Here is a 19686-nt window from a genome sequence, read left to right on the forward strand (position 1 = left end):
GGAGTCAGACATGACTGAAACAACTAAACAACAACGCATATATCCTGGATTCTTCCAAATCTGATCAAAAAAGCTTTGAACTGAAAAGAAATGGAAGAAGAGAAAACTGCCTGGCCTGCATATATCTGCCAAGCCAGATAACACACAGAGTTGCTGATAAAACACAGGAAGAAGAAAAGTAGCAAAGATGCTCAGTAATTCACAGAATCAAAGAAAGTAGCCATCAATAAAATTCATGTCCTCAGAGGTCAATACACAAGTGTGCAAAGCACAAGATACAAGCAAGCTGAACTTAACATCAGGAAGCAAATGCTCTGTCCCACCCCGCCCAGATACACACACATTCACACACACACATACACACAAGGTCTCACAGGTGAGAGCATACAAAGACATGCAAGATCAGAAAGTTGGCCAACAGATAATAATTAATTGATTTGTTGATTAATTGGTTGACTTTGGCTACAGCAATACCCATGAAGGGGTAAGTAGCACTCTGGAGAAGGAAGTACCACGCTGAATAAAATCTTGCATTTTTCTTTAAATTCTGGAGACATTTGGTTTTGGCACATCAGACACTTTCACATATTAAAACATCACCTTCCTACACCCTAGCATTTTCTCATAACGCATTAGGTAGGCAAAACCTTCTAATATAGTAGAAATCATGATTCTTTAGGAGTAAAGTATTTTCTTACTTGGAAGGAAGGCCCATAAGTGGGATAATACATGAACAAAAATGTATTTATCTGATTAAGTCATTACTACCCTAGTGAGAGCAAGGCTTTTCAAACTGACATGAAGAATGTTTAGCTCATAATGTACATAATTGCTGCACTGCATCCTCTCTCATACAATCATAAATTCAGAGCTGAAGGGCACCTTTGAGATGGTCTAGTCCATCAGTTCTCAAAATGTGGTCCCAGAACCCCTGGGGATCTCCAACACCCTTTCAAGGGTTCAAAACCATTTTCATAATAATACTAAGATATTTTTTTTCAAAGATTGTTCACAAAAGTTCTTTGGGGTGAGTCCTGTGCAATTTTTTTAGGGTACAAAGAGGTCCTGAAGGCAAAAAGCTTGAGAACCACTGCTCTAGTCTGACCCTCTCATTCTGAAGTGAGAGCAAGTGAGGTTAAGTGACTTGTCCAAGGTCACCCAGAGACATACTGGGAAAGACCCACAGAAATGTAAGACCTCCACAGGCATACTGCTTCTTTAAGAAAGAGATCTTGACCGGCTCTCTCTCTCACCTCTCCATCTCTTTATCTCCCTTTCTTTAAATATCTCAATCTCTTTTATTCTCTCTCTTTTTCTGTGTCCCTGTCCCTACTTTTCTGTCTCTCCTCTCTCTCAGTATCTCACTCTGCCCCTATCTCTATCTCTTTGCCTCTCCCAGAGTGGAAGTAGCCTTCAAAGACATTCAATCAGATCTCAAGAACAATTAAGGGACAGCCCTTATATGGTCCCCCATCCTTTTGGTAGGAAAAGGTCCTCATGAGCTCTTGCCAACTGTACTATGTTTGAATTGATTGCCAGCCTAACAACAGATGGGCAGACAGGTTCTGCCCACTTGGTTCCAGTTCCACCCTCCTGCTTGCTCTGCTCAGTCACAGACACTCTTCCCCAGATAGGGTGGTAGGCAAGCAGGAAGCCCTCCCCTGCCCATTCAATCCTCAATTGCCCCTGTTTTCCCTCTTCCCCATCCTCTACTGGGCAAAGATATAAATAATTTCCTGTCACAGGCTCCTGAATCCCAGCTGGGCTTTTCTCCTCCCTAGCCCCTGCCATCAAGGTCAGAAGGGAAGCTGGTGCTGGGAAGAACAGCAGAGAGCCCAAATAGAGTTAACATGACAGGAACAGCTAGCAAAAGGTGGGTAGCAGCTATTGCTTCCAGAAGATTTAGGGCTTAAATTACCAAGTCCAGAATTCTCCAAGATCTATAGCCTTGATCCATAGCCCACACCAAACCCATCAGACAGCATACACAGTGCTTCTTAACCTTTTAAATATATCATAGATCCTTTGGTGAAGTGAGTGGAGCCTTCTCAGAATAAGGTCTTTAAACACTTAAAATATTGGGGAGGTGGAATCAAGAAGCAGAGACTTGCTAGAGTTCTCTCCCAAAACCCAGCCAAATACCTGTAAAAAATGACTCTAAACAATTCTGGAGCGGCAGAACTCATCGAATGACAGAGTGAAGCAAATATCTAGCCCAAGACAACCTGGAAGGTTAACAGGAAGCATCTATTGAGCTACGCTGGGAGCAGAACACAGTCCAGCATGGGCCATGGAGGCACAGACAGGACCTGAACAGGACTCAGAGGGATTGAACCTCTGGCACCTGTGGTAGTTTCCACACTTCCCAACCCCAAAATGCTGAGGACAAATTGGAAGATCAATGGAAAAAAATCTGTCTGACATGTGTGAGAGAATAGAGTGGTCCAGCCCCAGTTCCAGAGAGGGAGAAGATGTTCACATGGGACCAGAGGCAGTGGTTGTTTCTGAAGATCTAGGCCCATAGATTGTGGGGGCATATGGCTGATAACAGTACACCTCTCCACCCCCACTGGAAGCAGAGAACTACCTTGACAAAGAGCTCAACAGTCAAGTAAATGACTAGGGAAATGAGCAAAAATTGGAAAAAGAATCGGACTATAGAATCCTACTTTGGTGTCAAGGAAGACCAAAATATGCAAGCAAATGAAGATGACAAAGTCAAAGCTCCTCCATCCCAAGCCTCCAAGAAAAATGTGGCTTGGTCTCAGGTCATGGAAGGGCTCAAAAAGGATTTTGAAAATCAGGTAAATGAAGTAGAAGAAAAATTGGGAAGAGAAATGAGAGTGATGCAAGAAAGTCATGAAAACTGAGTCAACTGCTTGTTAAAGGGGACCCAAAAAGTGCTGAAAAAATAACACCTTAAAAAATAGACTAACCCAAATGGCAAAAGAGATCCAAAAAGCCAATGAGGAAAAGAATGCCTTAAAAAGCAGAACTGGCCTAATGGAAAAGAAGGTCCAAAAGCTCACTGAAGAAAATAATTCCTTAAAGATTAGAATGGAGCAGATAGAAGTGAATGACTTTATGAAAAATCAAGAAATTATAAAACAAAAGCAAAGGAATGAAAAAATAGTAGACAGTGTGAACTATCTCATTGGAAAAACCACTGACTTGGAAAATATATCCAGGAGAAACAATTTTAAAATTATTGGACTACCTGAAAGCCATGATAAAAAAAAAAAAAGAGCCTAGACATCATCTTTCAAGAAATTATCAAGGAAAATGGACCTTATAATTGAGAACCAGAGGGTAAAATAGATACTGAAAGAATTCACTCGTTGCCTCCTGAAAGAGAAAGGAAAATTCCTAGGGATAGTTTAGCCAAGTTCCAGAGCTCCTAAATCAAAGAGAAAATACTGCAAGCAGCCAGAAAGAAATAATTCAAGTATTGCAAAAATACAATCAATATAACCAAGATCTAGCAGCTTCTACATCAAGGGATTTAAGGGTTTGAAATATGATATTCCAGAGATCAAAGGAGCTAGGATTAAAACCAAGAATCACCTACCCAGCAAAACTGAGCATAATACATGAGGTGGGGAAATGGTCATTCAATGAAATAGAGGACTTTCAAGCATTGTTGATAAAAAGACCAGAGCTGAATAGAAAATTTGACTTTCAAACACAAGAACCAAAAGAAGCATGAAAAGGTAAACAAGAAAGAGAAATCATAAGAGACCCACTAAATTTGAATTGTTTACATTCCTACATGGAAAGATAATATTTGCAACTTGAGACTTTTCTCAGTATTAGAATAGTTGAAAGGGTTATATAGAATTGAATTGAATTGGAAAGATGAGTTGAATAGGAAGAGATGACATCTAAAAACATAAAATTAAAGGGTGAGAGAGGAATATATTGGGAGAAGGAAAAACAGAGAAATAGAATGGGGTAAATTATCTCTCACCTAAAAGAGGCAAGAAAAAGCTTTTTCAATGGAGGGGAAAGGGGGGAGGTGAGAGGGAAAGAGTGAACCTAATTCTCATTGAATTTGGCTTAAGTAGGGAATAACATGCACACTCAATTTGGTATGAAAATCTATCTTAGGGGCGGAGCCAAGATGGCGGAGTAGAAAGACACACATACACTAGCTCCGAACCCACAGCCCATAAAATATCTGTAAAAAAGATTCTGGAGCAACAAATTCTGGAGCAGCAGAAGCCACAGAACAACAGAACGGACGAGATTTCTGTTCCAGAGAGACCTGACATGAAAGGTCCATCGCACCCTGGACCTAGAGCAGAGCCCAGCCCTGCCATGGCAGCGCGGCACCAAGAGGAACAGATCTGAGCAGGCTTCAGGGATGGATTCTCCAGTGGCTGCGTGGGTCCCTCCACCCACAGGTGACAAGGGTTGGTGAGAGAGTCTTTTTGGGTGGCTGACAGGGGAGTGGGGTGTCCCCACGGCTCAGGCCCCCTCAGGAGGCAGCAGCAGAGGCGGGAGCAGACCAGGGCTCCCGAAGCAGGCAGGAGCCCGGATCCATTGTTGAAGGTCTCTGCATAAACCCCCTGAGGGAACTGAGTCCCGTGAGGCGGCCCTGTCCCGACCTGAGCACCTGAACTTAATCTCACACTGAATAGCAGCCCTGCCCCCGCTCAAAGCCCTGAGGCTGGGAATCAGTATTTGAATCTCAGACCACAAGTGCTGGCTGGGCGGATCTGGAGGCGAGGTGGGGGTGGAGAGGACACTCAGAAGTCAAGTCACTGGCTGGGAAAATGCCCAGAAAAGGGAAAAAAAATAAGACTATACAAGGTTACTTTCTTGGTGAACAGGCATTTCCTCCCTTCCTTTCTGATGAGGAAGAACAATGCTTACCATCAGGGAAAGACACAGAAGTTAAGGCTTCTGTATCCCAGCCCACTCATTGGGCTGAGGCCATGGAAGAGCTCAAAAAGGATTTTGAAAATCAAGTTAGAGAGATGGAGGAAAAACTGGGAAGAGAAATGAGAGAGATGCAAGAAAAGCATGAAAAGCAGGTCAACACCTTGGTAAGGAGTCCCCAAAAAATGCTGAAGAAAATAACACCTTGAAAAAGAGGCTAACTCAATTGGCAAAACAGGTTCAAAAAGCCAATGAGGAGAAGAATGCTTTCAAAAGCAGAATTAGCCAAATGGAAAAAGAGGTTCAAAAGCTCACAGAAGAAAATAGTTCTTTCAAAATTAGAATGGAACAGATGGAGGCTAATGACTTTATGAGAAACCAAGAAATCACAAAACAAAACCAAAAGAATGACAAAATGGAAGATAATGTGAAATATCTCATGGGAAAAACAACTGACCTGGAAAATAGATCCAGGAGAGACAATTTAAAAATTATGGGCCTATCTGAAAGCCATGATCAAAAAAAGAGCCTAGACATCATCTTTCATGAAATTGTCAAGGAAAACTGCCCTGAGATTCTAGAACCAGAGGGCTAAATAAGTATTCAAGGAATCCACAGATCACCGCATGAAAGAGATCCAAAAAGAGAAACTCCTAGGAACATTGTGGCCAAATTCCAGAGTTCCCAGGTCAAGGAGAAAATATTGCAAGCAGCTAGAAAGAAACAATTCAAGTATTGTGGAAATACAATCAGGATAACACAAGATCTAGCAGCTTCTACATTAAGGGATCGAAGGACATGGAATAGGGTATTCCAGAAGTCAAAGGAACTAGGACTAAAATCAAGAATCACCTACCCAGCAAAACTGAGTATAATACTTCAGGGGAAAAATAGTCTTTCAATGAAATAGAGGACTTTCAAGCATTCTTGATGAAAAGACCAGAGCTGAGAAGAAAATTTGACTTTCAAACACAGGAATGAACAGAAGCATGAAAAGGTAAATAGCAAAGAGAAGTCATAAGGGACTTGCTGAAGTTGAACTGTTTACATTCCTACATGGAAAGACAATATTTGTAACTCTTGAAACTATTCAGTATCTGGGTACCGGGTGGGATTACACACACACACATGCACATGCACATGCATACACACATAGAGACAGAGTGCACAGAGTGAATTGAAGAGGATGAGATCATATCTTAAAAAAAATGAAATCAATCTGTGAGAGAGAAATATGTTGGGAGGAGAAAGGGAGAAATGGAATGGGGCAAATTATCTCTCATAAAAGAGGCAAGCAAAAGACTTATTAGTGGAGGGGGAAAAACGGGAGGTGAGAGAAAAACATGAATTATACTCTCATGACATTCCACTAAAGGAAGGAATAAAATGCACACTCATTTTGGTATGAAAACCTATCTTACAATACAGGAAAGTGGGGGATAAGGGGATAAACAGGGTGGGAGGGATGATGGAAGGGAGGGCATGGGGAGGAGGGAGCAATTTGAGGTCAACACTCATGGGGAGGGACAGGATCAAAAGAGAGAATAGAAGTAATGGGGGACAGGATAGGATGGAGGGAAATATAGTTAGTCTTATACAACACGACTATTATGGAAGTCATCTGCAAAACTACACAGATTTGGCCTATATTGAATTGCTTGCCTTCCAAAGGGAAGGGGTGGGGAGGGAGGGAGGAAGAGAAGTTGGAACTCAAAGTTTTAGGAACAACTGTTGAGTACTGTTCTTGCCACTAGGAAATAAGAAATACAGGTAAAGGGGTATAGAAAGTTATTTGGCCTTATAGGACAAAAAAGAAGATGGAGACAAGGGCAGAGAGGGATGATAGAAGAGAGAGCAGATTGGTGATAAGGGTAATTAGAATGCTCGGTGCTTTGGGATGGGGGAGGGGACAAATGGGGAGAAAATTTGAAACTCAAAATTTTATGAAAATGAATGTTGAAAGTTAAATAAATAAATAATATTTAAAAAAAAGAAAATCTATCTTACACTATAGGAAAGTAAGGGAAAAGGGAATGAGTGAGGGACTGGGAGAATGATAGAAGGGAAGGCAAATGGGAGGAGGAGTAATTAGAAGTAAATACTTTTGTGGAGGGAAAAAGAGAGAATAGAATAAATGGAGGCAGGACAGGTTGAAGGGAAATATAATTAGTCTTTCACATCATGACTGTTATAGAAATGTTTTGCATAACTACACATGTATAACCTATCTACAATTCCCTTCCTTCTCAGTGGGGTTGGGTGGGAAGGGAGGAAGGGAGAGAAGTTGGAATTCAAAGTTTTAAAAACAAACGTTAAAAAATGTTTTTACATGCAACTGTATGTATAAGACATACAGGCAATGGGGTATAGAAATCTGTCTTGTCCTATAAGAAAATAGAGGGGAAAGAGATGAGAGAAGGGAGAGGTATGATAGAAGAGAGGGCAGATTGGAGGAAAGGGTAATTGGAATGTACAATGTCCTGGGATTGGCAGAAGGGAGAGATGGGGAGAAAGTTTGGAACTCAAAATCTTGTGGAAGTGAATGTTGAAAACTCAAAATTAATTAATTTTAAAAATACTTAAAATATTAAAGATTGACAGAAATAATTCATACTGAAATAATAATAAAAATATTTTTTAAAAAACAAGTTCACCAACCCCAGATCTATCAAGTGAAGTAATCATTTACTACAAGGAAACCAGGACCTACTCAAGCATCTTGATACCTATCCTGCTTCCCGATTCTCCTCCCTATCTGAAATAGCCACTATTCACATCTGGTACCTGACTTCCAGGGCCCATGCCCTAATTCTGCTCCCTCACATCAGGAAAGATGATAACTTACTTACTGAATTTCAACAACAACAACCAAAAGAACCTTTTTATATCTGGTGGATGGCATTGAGTATCATGACTTAGCCAGTCAACCAACAATGCACTTCCTTCATTTGCATCTACCTATCTCTGTGAGGCATCTTTTTTCAACTATAGTAGTCATTAAAATCAAGGATCCAAATAAACTGAACATGGAACCAGACTTTCAAATTACTGCACGCAATATTTTGTGAACACAAAATATTAAATCCCATTTATCTCATTAAAATATTATTAGTTTAATGATATTAATATTATTAAATTAATGTTATTCAATGTTGCTATTTAAATATTAGAGTTAAATATTATTATTGGGGTAGGTAGATGGCACAATAGATACAGTGCTGGGCTTAACATCAGGAAGACTCATCTTCATGATTTCAAATCTGGCCTCAGATACTCATTAACTGTGTGACCCTAGGCAAATTGCTTAATCCTATTTGCTCCAGCTCCTCATCTGTAAAATAAACTGAAGAAGGAAATAGCAGACCACTCCATTATCTTTGCCAAGAAAACCCCAAATGGGGTCACAAAGAGTTGGACACAACTGAAATGACTGAACAACAACACTGTGTTAGATGGGGTGCTAGGAGGCATGGTGAATAGAGCACCGGTCCTGGAGTTGGATGTTACTGAAAAACGACTAAACAATAAAAATTATTATTAGTTTAATAATAAAATGTTAGTGAGAAAGTAGACATTTAAGATTAAAAATTAAGCAAAATTTATTTTAGTGATTCATTTAATCTTGATCTCATCTTTTTACATTTCTATTTTGTGTTTTATTGTGTATAATATGTTAATAGAATAGTACATGTATAGAATTTATAAATAAATTTACATTTATTGACGGTGCATGTTCAAGAATTTTTTACTGACAGAAACACATGATCAAAGAAGATTAGAAACTATAGCTCAAAGCAGTGTGGTATAAATTGGGCAGCCTGACACAACCAGCCAGAAACTATGCTTCTGCCTAAATTTATTCTGCTGCCTGGTAGAAGAAGAAGGAGAGAAAGAAGGAGAAGGAAGAGGAGGAGGAGGAGAAGGAAGAGGAGGAGGAGGAGGAGAAGGAGGAGGAAGACAATGGGAAAGAAGCTGGTCCAATCCTGGCGTATTTCTTGAACCCATTATGAATCCACAGTTCAACAGCGCCCTGGCTTCCTAAATGTGGTAATACAGGAAATTTACATACTCCTTATTATTTACAAAACACCTTACGTATATTATCTCATTTGATCTTCACAACACTGCTAGGTAGAAATGGACATATTATTATTCTCATTTTACAAATGAAAAAACTAAGGTACAATGACTTGACCAAAGTCATATAGTTAGCAAATGGAATTTAAACCCAAGTTTTATTCCAGTGTAATATGGCAACCTCTTATTTTGAGCGCTAAAAAGGGGAGTACCCACAAGCTTGGTTATCAAAATTGGTGAGCTGCCATTGGAGAGGGAAGGGACAAACCACAGTGGCCCTGGTTTGAATACAGTAAATGTGGAGTAGGAGTCCATCAACTTTGCCTAATTGGGAGGGGTAGGGCACACAGTCCTATTTGGCCTACAGTAGAATGAGTCTTTGATAAGACTTTGAAAAACAGTCCTGTCTTGACAGCATAATCTGACAGCAGCACCATCACTGAATTTACTGTATTTCCATATTCATGTGTGCCTTACACTTCCTACTGCAGAAACTCACCTGATTTTGAAGGAATGAACTTCTTCCAAATGAGCTCCATTTTCAACTGTGACAATACTGAGAAATGTTTCATCTGCTCCAACTTGTCAGAGCAGCATGGTAGGGAAGGAGGGGAGGGGAGGATGAAGGAAGAAAAAGAGTTTTCCAAAGTGTCTCTTTGATTGGAGATGAGCTTAAAGAATCTCTTGGCCAAATGTCAGAAGTTTGTATCTTAGTTGTTTTGAGTTCTTATCCTGCTTTAGAGTCGTTAGCAACTAAGACATGTCCCTCTGGGAAGGCTGTGAAATAGTCCCTCTTGAATGTCATTTCCACAAAAGGATAATTGCAAAGCAGAGAGGAACCTTTTGATTTGTCAGTACAGTAGCAATGTTGCTGGTAATCAGTAATCCACCAAGAAAAAAAATCTATTCCTATCAAGTCATCCTGATATTAATAATTATTCATTATTTATATCATATTTTAATAACTTATAATATTGTTGGTTAATAATATTGTGGTGATTTATTAATAATCACAACAATAGCTCACACTTCAAGGTCTACAAAACACTTATGTTATCTCACGTGATCCTCACAATAACCCTGGGAGGTAGGTACTATTAATAACCCCATTTTAAGAAACTGAGGCATAGAGAGATTAAATGACATGGCCAGGGACACACAGCTAGTAAGTGTCTGAGCCAGAATTTGAACTCAGGGGTTCCTAACTGCAAGGTCAGCCCTCTATCTAATACAGTGCCTAGCTGCTTAATTCTGACGACTTAGTGTTAGAAACATACTTGACACTAATAAGATACCAAGGAAAATTTCTTGCAGCAGAGTTCAGAGGAACTGAACACTTTGGCCAAAGCAGGCCCCCACCCTCTTTTCAGAAGGAGGGAGCCCTGAGTACAGAAGCGAGATGAGCTACATACCATTAGTTCAAGACAGATCCTCCCACCAGGAGATGGTCACCATTAGGTCACCATTTTCTCTACATGCCCATTACATAAGCCCATCTTAATATGATTGCCCCCCTCCCAAACACGCTCTAACATAGGACCCATGATCAGAAAATGGAGGGATAATTTTATTCAGGGTGTGTCTGTTTATATACATGAAGTTCATTAAGCAAAAGCAGTGAAGAAAAGTCTTCTCTAGGTAACTTTGGATCATTTTTCTTGGCTAGTTCCAGGTAGTTGTAGATTTGGTTCCTTTATCAAAAACTCTGTAATTTTCTGAAGGCCACTGTCTGTCTTTTGATTGGTTGAGTCCACCTGCAGTCTGCTGGCCTTCTTATTATCTAACTTATTCTCAGTGACTTCATCAATTAATAATACCTCACGGAGGAAACTTAACTTTTGCTGTCCCTCCTCTTCTTTCAACAGAGGTTATGTTTCCACACTTATTTTTCCTAATATTTTCTTCAAACCTTTTCAATATCAGTTCACATTCCTCATCTGATGGAGTGCTTCCTATGTCTACTAAGATTTTAACATTTCCCTCCTTAAAATTTTGTTGCCACATTTTTAGTGCTCCCCTACTCTCTCATATGAGTTCTTCCCTTCATCTATCTCCCCTTTAAGTAGGAAGGTGGAAAGGCTGGTTGACACACTGACAAATTACAAGGGGGTAATCCCCTTCATAAGTACGGAAGCAGAGACCCAAAAGAAAAAGGTGAATCAATAAACTGTCCATCTGAAAGTTTCATCTCATATAGAAATGGCCGGGGCAGCATCATCATGTTGCATCTTTCTGGCCTGGATGCTCATTCAAGCCATCTTCAGCATAGCATCTCAGCATCTTTTTCCCTTTCTCTTCCTGTAGAAATCCAAATGTCCACTCTCCTAACAAAACTGACCTCGATACAATTTTAGATTACCCTTCCTATGAACTTACAAAATCAAAATTGAAACTTTCGCCAGTTGTCATGTTGAAGAAATTCACATTGGAGCCCAGTTTTTACATTTTACATTAATTCACTATCCGTTTTCCCCATCGGGAGGATGAGATTTCACTAAGGAGTCAATACCAGGCTCCAGTACTTATATAAATACAATAAATAATCATTTTTAACACAGTATATATCACATCATAAAACAATTCCAACTTCTGGTCATGCGATGCTTCTTTTAAAACATTTACAATATAGACCACAAACCATTTTTCTTTTAACATTAACCAACGGAGACAAAAATAATAATGAATATGTATACTAATCTCATAGGCCCTTGACCTGATGGTCTCCATACTGTTAAGCTCATACTTGTTGTTAGTGACTTGTTGTTAGTGACCTCAAATCTTAAGCCTAATAGCTGGTTTTTGGACTTAATATCAGATGTTCCCCAACCAATAAACTATCATTTAATAGATCTGATATTATGCTTACAAGACTTATGATCATAGGAAATTGCCGTTAAGAGTAGGGACATTCCAGGAGAACATCTCCCTAGCTTAATGTCAATTCCAGGCAGGAGTAGATTGTCAATTGTCACTTAGTCAGGCTCAAAGTTTGCCAGGTGTCAGTGGGGAAATTGAATCAGGAGAATCCTATCTCAGCACAAGCAGAAAATTTGTTCTCCCAACCTTCCCATAAGATCACCTTTTTTGCAGTTCATATCAATATCTCAGTCTCACTGGCATCGTTGGTCAGTGGCTCAGACAGTCTTTTCTTATATCCACACCTGGAGTTAAACTCAGAAGAATAGTCAGTTAACAGTTCCACAAAATCTTAAAATAGAAAGTTCCAATAATCAGTCAATCTCAGATATGTCTATAATCTCACATTGATTAAGGAACATCTAAAGCAAGTCTTAAGTAGTTTGTGTGCCTTTTCCTATTTATTCTAGCTCCTGAATAGATAACATAAAATCAAATTTACCATTAAGCTCATAAGTTATTTCTCTGTTAGATTTGCATCTGTTTCCCAAGGTTTTCTATCCCTTTCTAGCCATGCTCAGTCTAAAAGAATACAGATACACAAATGATAAGGTCAATGAATTCAAATCAAAACAGAAATCTTTAACTTTTCCATCAATGCAAAATATTGCCAGAGGTCACCTACCTCTAAGAAACCTAGACTGAAATTCTTTTCCCCAAACTGAAGATGTCTCTGATTTAGTCCCAGTAATTAATTCAGTCAATTGTATCAAAACCCAATTGCTCTTACATCATTTTGGAACGATTTTATGCAGGGTCTGCTTGCATGCATGAAGTTCATTAAGCAAGAGCAGTGAAGAAAAGCCTTCTCTAGATAACTTTGGGTCATTTTTCTTGGCTAGTTCCACCCAGCCGTAGATTTGGCTCCTTTATGAATAACTTTGTAATTTTCTGAAGGCCACTGTCAGTCTTTTGATTAGTTGAGTCCACCTGCAGTCTGCTTATTATCTAACTTATTCTCAATGACTTCGTCAGTTAACATTAACTCACTGTGGAAATTTAACTTTTGCTGTCTCTCACATAAGCTATGTGATGTAATGGCATGACTCTGAACTAGAAGCAGAAGATCCAGGTTGCCCTCTGACACTTTCTGATTAGGGGATTTGGGGGTAAATCTTTCTATATCTCAGTTTTCTCACCAACAGGAATAAGAATTCTTTAACTGCCTGAAGGTGAATGGGACCCAATTTTGAAGTTCATTCTAGAAATACAAAAGATCTAAGATTCTAGAACTTAGGAGTTAGCTGAGACAAGGAGATTTTGCTACAGCTTCCAAGTTGTTTCCTCATGTAGAACTTGGAATTTTATTCTCAGTTTTTTGCTTTCTTTTTCTGAGTTGGGGGTAGGGGGAAATAGTGAGTAACAGTTGATCGTGGGTATTTTTTTTTCACCGTATCATCATGTGTGTATACTGTGTCTAAAACGTCCAAAGTTACATATCATAGTATATCACATTGTGCATATATATATATGTATATTTGTGTGTGTGCATATGTGTGTATATATTTTCAAATACCCCTTCTGTCACTGTACCTTCCTATAAAATAGTTCTCAGCTATTTTTTTGTGTTTATCTCATATTATTTTAGTTGGGTTTTTTGTTGTTGTTGTTTTCGTTGCTAAGAGGGACTTCCAAGATGGAATCTCTCTGTGCTAATGCTCAGCACAGTACCTGGCACATAGTAGCCAATAAATATTTATTGCATTGATACAGTTCATCAACTCATCTTAGAGACTTAGAACAGAGTTTCTTAATCTGGGATCCATGCAATGAGTGTTTTCAAGAATGTTTTGATGCTTGCCTTCCAAAGGGAAGGGGTGGAGAGGGAGGGAGGTAAAGAAGTTGGAACTCAAAGTGTTAGGATCAACTGTCGAGTAATGTTCTTGCCACTAGGAAACAAGAAATATAGGTAAAGGGGTATAGAAAGCTATCTGGCCTTACAGGACAAAAGAGAAGACGGAGACAAGGGCAGAGAGGGATGATAGAAGAGAGAGCAGATTGGTCATAGAGGCAATTAGAATGCTTGGTGTTTGGCAGGGGGAGGGGAGAAAAGGGGAGAAAATTTGTAACCCAAAATTTTGTGAAAATGAATGTTAAAAGTTAAATAAATAAATTTAATAAAAAGGAAAAAAAAAGAATGTTTTGACTTCTGTATTTCAATAAATTGGTTTTGCATGTAATCCTGTTGATTTTATTTTATGTATTAAAAAAAGTTCTGAGAGGGGTCCGTAGGTTTTATTGGACTGCATAAGGGGTTGATGACACAAATAAGGTTGAGCCCTTATCTTACAGAATCCCCTAAAAAGTAAACAGTGGGAAATGGAAATTTGTGGTTTTATATTAAATCCTCTTTTTATGCTGTACTGGGTACATAAAAATGTTCTTTTTTTTTTTTTTACTTTTTGTTTTTAAGTTCAAAATGAACAATTTAAAAAAAAAAAAAAGAATTCTCTGGACCATTGAGAAGTTTAAGAACTTTCTCATGGTCCCATAGTAAGTTATATTATCAGAGGCAGGATTTGAAGCTGGAGTTTCCTGACTCCAAGGCCAGCTCTTGCTTTATTCACTCCACAAAGGTACTCCTCTAGATCTTTTTAGATTTTTCAAATGCTTTCCTTTTCTGATCTAAACTCACTTTGGAGATCACTTCTTGTTTAAAGAGCTGGGAACTGGGCCTTCTGATCAAACACCCACCTTGTTGAAGAGGGTGATTAATAATTGTTGCTTTGACAGTGAAGACATCCTCAACCTCAACTGGTATATCTGTTCTGCTATGTAATAACAACCATTACAATCATTCGCATTTATGTGTCACTTGCTATGTGCCAACCACTATGTGTTGAGGGTTTGACATTTGTTCCCTACAACAACCCTGGGAGGTAGTTACCATTATTATCCATATTAATAGATAAGGAAACTGAGGCAGGCAGAGGTTAAGTGACTTGCTCAGGGTTACACAGCTACTAAGTGTCTGAGACCAGATTTGAACTCAGGAAGATAAGTCTTCTTGATTCCAAACATGGCACTCTCTCTACCTCACAACCTTGCCACCCCAGGAATATCAGGTACTGGAAGTATGGTGATAATATTGATTAACAGTTTACATTTATGTCATGATTTTAAATTTGCAAAGCACTTTATGTACATAATCTCCAAGACCAGATTCAAACTCAGGTCTTCCTGAGCACTCTATCTTCTGTGCCACCTAGCTAACTGATATGAAGTTACTTCTCCATCTAGAGCACTTTTCTATACATTTTCTCTTTGAGAGCAGAAATGACTCCAGGTTCTCAAAGATCATGCCAGAAGAGCAGAAACTTTAGTCTGACAAAGTTGGAAAGGCTCTAACTACAAGCCTAGTGACTGACTGTATGTATATTACATAAGGTGGTGAGATGGCTCAGCAGTTAGAGCACTGAACTTGGCTTCAGGAAGATCCCTCAGTTCAAATACAGCCTCAGACATTTACTAGCTAAGTGTCTGGGCAAGTCATTTAACCTCTGTCTCAGTTTCATCATCTGTAAAATGGAGGTGATAGTAATAGCCCCTATCTCCTAAGGTTGTCGTGAGGATAAAATGAGATAATATTTATAACAGCTCTTTGTAAAATTTGAAGCACTATACAAAGGTGTACTATGCTATAGCGTACTACATTAGTATACTAATAATGTATACTATTATTACATATTTAATAATATCATTATCATATTATGAAGATCAACCTAGCTAAATTGGAAAAGGTTCATCACCAGTTTGGTGGCAGGGTCCCTTCCAATTCTGAGATTTTGTAAACAAATATATATTGAGTATTTACTGCATGCCAGGTACTTTACTAAGCACTGTGGGAAACAGAAAGGCCATTATATACATGCATATACACACGTATATATGTATATTCTTGCATGGGCAAAAATATATAGAGGGAGACACATGTATCTAAGGCACTGAGAAATTCAGCAATTTTCTCACGGTCACATATCAAGTACATGTGAATGTATATTTACATACATTTCATACATATATATCAATAGATGTAAATTAGATACAGATATAGATGTGTTTCAATATGCACTCTGCGTCCATCACTTTTCTTATCTGGAAGTGGATAGCACACTTCATCATTAGTCCTCTGGAATTGTGGATGGTCACTGTGTTGATCAGTTCCTAAGTTTTTCATAGTTGTTTGTCTTTACAATATTAATGTTATTTTATAAGTTATTTTCCTAGTTTTGCTTACTTCATTTTGCATCAGTTCATATATGTCATATGAGGATGTTTTTAGAACCTTCTCCTTCTTATAGCACAATAGTATTCCATTGCATTCCTATACCAAATTTATTCAATAATTCCCCAATTAATGAGTGCCCCTCTATTTCCAATTCTTTGTCACCATGAAGAAAATCACTCCAGAGATTCTTAACTCGAGTTATTAACATCAATGAAATCACAGGTGTTGTTCCCATCCCCACAACTACCAAGGATTACCAATTTTAAAAAGAAAAGTACAGTAAAATGCACTTTAGGCTCAAACTAGAGGGACTGTCATCTAATTGTTTTCTTTGGCAATTCATAAAGCTTCAAGATCTTTCATTCTCAATTTTCTTTTTTTATTATGAATTTAATAATCATTAGCATGTAAACATTCCAAGAATCAAATATAAAATAAATAACCCAAACTTCTATTACCATATACCATTTAATGATATACATTAAATTTAACAAGGTGATAACAAAGTTACCTGATTTGATTTTTCCCCATTCTAAGCTTTATTTTCTTTTTTTTCTCTTCTGTTTATTTCTTAAAAATAATAATTGAGTCCTTTTCACTGCAGGATCCTTGATGTTTCTAGTCTAGTGTCATGGGCATCTATTAACTACCATCAATACACTACAGATGTCCAAAAAGTCTGATTAATTAGGACCCTTTGGTTGATTGGCCACATTTTACTATATCTGTATTTTAGCCAGTTATAAAAAGGTATCAGCTCAAACAAACAGGCTTTCTGGGCAACCAAGATGTCACTAGACAGTTCTTTTCATCTGCTCTCTTCCTCGTCAAAGTTAACCTTTATATTCATAGCATAAGAATGAACATTCAAAATGTTCTAAAAGAGAGACTGCACAATACATCATCTAACCACATACCTTTGTTCTGAGTATGAATGTGATTTTTATTTTTTAAGCTGACAATCAATATACCTCTGAATCAGTTTGCTCTTGTCAATCTACAGGCTAATCAAAATTTACTTTTTTCAAGCCCTCGTAATTAGATTGTGCTCAACTGATGTTTCCAATGAATACAGCAAAGTTTCAAAGAAACCCAAATTAATCTTACAAAGGGAATAGAATGATGAAATGCAAGACAATTCTCTTCTCAAGAAAAGGTATTAAATTATATTTTTTATTATTCCATAGAGATTCATGTTCCTATTATCTCTCATGCCCATGTGGGATAAAAAGCAAGTATAAATCTGCCTATTTCTGCACAGATTTCATAAACTGTATTAAGATGCGATCATTATGCTTACTCATTTTATAGTAATGTTTTCTTAACAGCCAAAAGCACTTTTACTTAAAATTAATAAAACAGATGTTTGGTTGTAAAGTGACGTGGGTACTGTCCTGCTTCTATACTTTCCCTTATAGTACATGGCGTTTCCATGAATTAGAGAGTTGTCAGCTTATTGCATCAATAAGTAATCAATATAGTATTTGTTTTTGAGATTTAGTTACATCAGAATGTTCCAACTATAAGAGGATGTGAATTCAATAGCTTCCAACTCTATTTCTTCTCATCTTCTTCCATGTCTTTAAATGAATATAAATTGGAAAGAGGTTGTTGTGGGTTTCTTTTATTTCTTATAATTGGAGGTTATGTAAATGTAGAGAGACAGAGAAATAGAGAGATAGGAAAGAGACAGAGAGGTAAATATAAATGAGCATGAATACACACACGGACAAAATTTATATTTATAATCAAATTTATATTTATGATAGATAGACAGATATGTATGTAATGTGTATATGTAAAGTATGTGTGACAGTATGGTATAGTGAATAGAGAATGAATCTTAAAATCAGGAATACTTACCTGGGTTCAAGTCCTCCTTCTAACACCCACTGGTTGTGTGACCTTGAGCAAGTCATTTAACTTCTCATTTCACTCCTCCTCATAATCCTTTAACCCCTTCCCCACGCCCAGCAATTCAGTGTAACTATCTTCTGTCATAGAAGGCATTTCTTTATACCACTAAAATTACAGCTCTGGGCCAAAAATCTATGAATGGATCAACTTAACTGGAAAAATTTGTTGTTGTCAATCTATGAGTCAATCAAAATTTACTCCTCTCGAACCCTCATAATTAGATTGTATTCAATTGATTTCTCAGATGAATAAAGCAGTTTAAAAGAAACCAAGGTTAATCTTACGAAGAAAACAGCATTCTGCCTATGTTTTTACGATGTTCAGACATTCCATTTGGACTGGCTTTGTGTTGTAAAACAGGATGTGAAAATAGTCCACCCTCCTTCCGTGCAATATAATTTTAGTACCAAGGTAAATCAGAGTGAAATTTGTTGATGAGGGAGGAACACTTAAAAGTGTCAACAGAGCCTGTGTATTGCACAGGGACTACTGTGAAATGTGTAGGTTTGCAATTATGTGCTCTGTTTATGTGGATGCCTGGCAGCATTCTTTAAAAAATTATCAACTAGTACATTTTTCTTTTAACTGTGAGAGCATCTGTTTCAATGTATGTCCTCTTGGAAAACTTCTCCTCCCAAAGAGGTGCAGATTTCTCTTTAACATATCAGATATTTCTATAGCAATATCCCCCAGCAATTAACAGTTTTAGATGTCACAGATGCACACTATAAATAAACTGAAGCTCTGTACCAATAAAGGGAGAAGTCCTGGAAGCTGGCATGATTTTCTCACCTCAAAGTGTGATAAAAGTCTTATTAGACTGCTCACAGATATGTGCCAGAAGGGAAGAAGGAAACTGGAGGTCTGAAGGTTAGTTAGGACTTGTGCCTGACGAATTCTCATTTGCTATTACAGGGCATTCCTCCTGGCAAACAAGTAATATGGAAAAACACAGTGAGGTTAAACTAGTGTCTTCCATCTTCCTCTAAGGAAAACAAATACACAACTTTTATCAAAAGGTGTGTCATTGGACATACACCTTCCAGGAGTTTTTCTAAAACTTTCTCCTTTTTTTCTCAGTGAATATCTTTTTGACTTAAAAATAATTTTTCAGACCTAAGGGTCTTCTTCTTTGAAGTAATAACACAACAGAATAGACTGCTTATTCTGTTTTCAAGAACAGTGAAACATGCTGAGATCATCTGAATTTCATTCCTGACAAACATGGAACCTGGAGTCAGTCTTTGGGGTTTTGCCTCTACAAGACCCAACACAGAGATAAAAACTGAAAACTTTATGAAAATTTTGGTTACATCATGTAACCAAATAATGTAACGAATAATCTAAATGTTTGATTTTCTTTTTTAAATCAGAATGTATCAGCAGGCATATGTATAAATCCCCTGGATCTAAACCATTAACTTCAAGGCCAGTTCAAATAAAAGATTAGAGCAAAATGAAATAGTCATAGATCATGTACCAGGTAACAAAAAGGAGGGGAAGGAAGGAGGAGGAAGGAAATAAGCATTTATTAAGCACTGAATACACATCAGACACTATGCTAAGCTCTTGTGATATTTAAAAAGATTCTAGAGACACAATTTCTGGACAATTTAATTTATTTAAAACACCAGCACTTTAAGAAAAGGATGGTAATTTGACCATCT

This window comes from Notamacropus eugenii, chromosome 3, assembly GCF_028372415.1.
Source record: "Notamacropus eugenii isolate mMacEug1 chromosome 3, mMacEug1.pri_v2, whole genome shotgun sequence".
NCBI lineage: Eukaryota > Metazoa > Chordata > Mammalia > Diprotodontia > Macropodidae > Notamacropus > Notamacropus eugenii.